We start from the raw sequence: 2,409 nt of genomic DNA, 5'->3' as shown, positions 1-2,409 counted from the left end.
TATAAAAGAGATAAATGTTCCAAATAAAATTCTTTATTCCGCAAGAGATAGAGAAGAGTTTTCATTAGAGTGTAGAGATCTTTTGAAAAAGGAATTATAAGATTAAGTAAAAGTCCTCATACGGCTCCAGCTTTTTACGTTGAAAATAATAATGAATTTAAAAGGGGAAAACGAAGAATGGTAATAAACTATAAGAAAATGAATGAAGCAACTATTGGTGATGCTCATAAACTTCCAAGAAAAGATTCTATTTTAGAAAAAATCAAAGGAGCAACTTGGTTTTCATCTCTTGATGCAAAATCAGGATATTGGCAACTTCGTTTAGACGAAGAAACAAAGAAATTAACTGCTTTTAATTGCCCAACAAAAGAATCAACAAGTGTGTTGCTCTATGAATGGAATGTATTACCATTCGGATTGAAACAAGCCCCAGGTATTTATCAAAGATTTATGGAAGAAAATCTAAAGGAGTTAAATGAATTTGTTTTAGTGTACATTGATGATATACTAATTTTTACAAAACAGGATAAAGAAGATCATCTTCAAAAATTATTAATAGTTTTAGAAAGATGTAAAGAAAAAGGATTAGTTCTTAGCAAAACAAGAAATAGAGTTTCTTAGATTAATTTTATCCACTCAAGGAAAGCTAAAACTTCAACCAAATGTTCTAGAAAAAGTAAACTTATTTCCTAATAAAATAGAAGATAGAAAACAATTACAAAGATTGTTAGGGTGTATAAATTATATTTCTGATCAAGGATTCTTAAAGAATATAACAGAATATACTAAAAGCTTATTTCAAAAAATAAGTACTAAAAAAGAATGGAAATAGGATGAAAAAGATAGTATGCAAATTCAAAGAATCAAAGAATTATGTAAAAAACTTCCAGAACTTTACATTCCAGAAGAAAATGACTACTTAATAGTAGAAACAGATGCCTCAGACATAACCTGGTCAGGATGTCTAAAAGCTAAGAAAGCTATAAAAAGTTTGGAACAAGAAAAAGAATCACTAGATTCTAAATTGTAGTAACCGACAAAAAAAAAAAGAAAAGGGGGGAGAGCACGTGGGGGGCACATGCCCCCACTTAAACATTTCTTTTCTCTTCTCCGTGCCCCCCCTCCTTCGACACTCCCCTTCTTTCTTTCATTTCTTCTTTTTATTTCTTCCTAACAACAACACTAAAAAAATCCTCTCTTCTCTTCCTTTCTCAACTACAATTCCTCATCTCTTCTCCTTGCATCAACCACCCTATATCATCAAACTCACCTTTATCATCTTGCTTTTTTTTCTTCTCTACTCTACCTCTGTTTATTCAAAATCTTATTTTCTCAAAACCTCCAAATCATGTGATTTCAACTTAATGAGTGAAGGAACCATTCAATCCTTGAGTTCCAATTATTATTGAGGCTTCAAGGTAACTCTTTGACTCAATAATTAGCCATATTCCCAATTTTTGTCATCTATATATTTATGGGTATGTATAAATCCGAATTAGGGTTATTAGGGTTAGAAAATTTGGGGCTTTTGTCAAGGTGAGTAAGATTATGTTAATTGACAATAGTAGTAGCTCACAAATATCATTATTGTCATATTTCTAGAGTTGTAGAATTATTGGACATCATTTGGTAGCTCGTTGACGCGCTCAGAGTTGCTTCCGGTTCTTTGGAATCAAGTTGTGAGTGGATATTATATCTATAATTGTTTTTAAATATATTATTATCAATATCTATGTTGAATCATTAATTTTGGAGTTTGAAAATATTTTATTATTGTGATTTCTGAATTTTTGAAAATAAATATTGATTTGTGAAACTTACAATTTTATAAAAATACACACGAGATGATATTTATATATTTTGTAAAGTATAAATGTTTTCTTATTTGACCTTATGTAAATTTTAATTAAATTTTAGTATGCAATCCTATATATATTGATTTGCTATGGAATTTAGTAGTATGTTATAAGCACTAGAGATTTTTATAAGTGATTTGGTTTGGATTGGTTTGGGAGACTCTGACTAGAAAACCGTAGTTAACGGCGGTTATGACGTTAACCTAGATGCATCTGGCTCAGACCTCAGCTAGCAGGGGCATTGCTAGCCTAACGTGTAGGCCACACGTTGGATCTGTTATACCGTACGGGCACACTAGAGGAAAGGGCTACCCTTAGAGGTGGAGCCGCCCTAGATGTGTAATATTTGATTTGATTTGACTTCTGGAATGAGAACTCCCATTTCAGTTCATCCGCTTAACTATTTATCCAATGTTTGTATAATTAATTAATATGAATTCCTCATCTCTGAAAAGAAATATAATTTTCAAGGTAAACTCTGTATTGTCTCGTGTGGGTTATAGATGTAATGTTTGCTCACTGAGTTGCAAAACTCACCCTATTATATTCCCAT

This window comes from Arachis duranensis, chromosome 2 (genome assembly GCF_000817695.3).
Source record: "Arachis duranensis cultivar V14167 chromosome 2, aradu.V14167.gnm2.J7QH, whole genome shotgun sequence".
NCBI lineage: Eukaryota > Viridiplantae > Streptophyta > Magnoliopsida > Fabales > Fabaceae > Arachis > Arachis duranensis.
Note: the sequence above shows the minus strand (reverse complement) of the source record.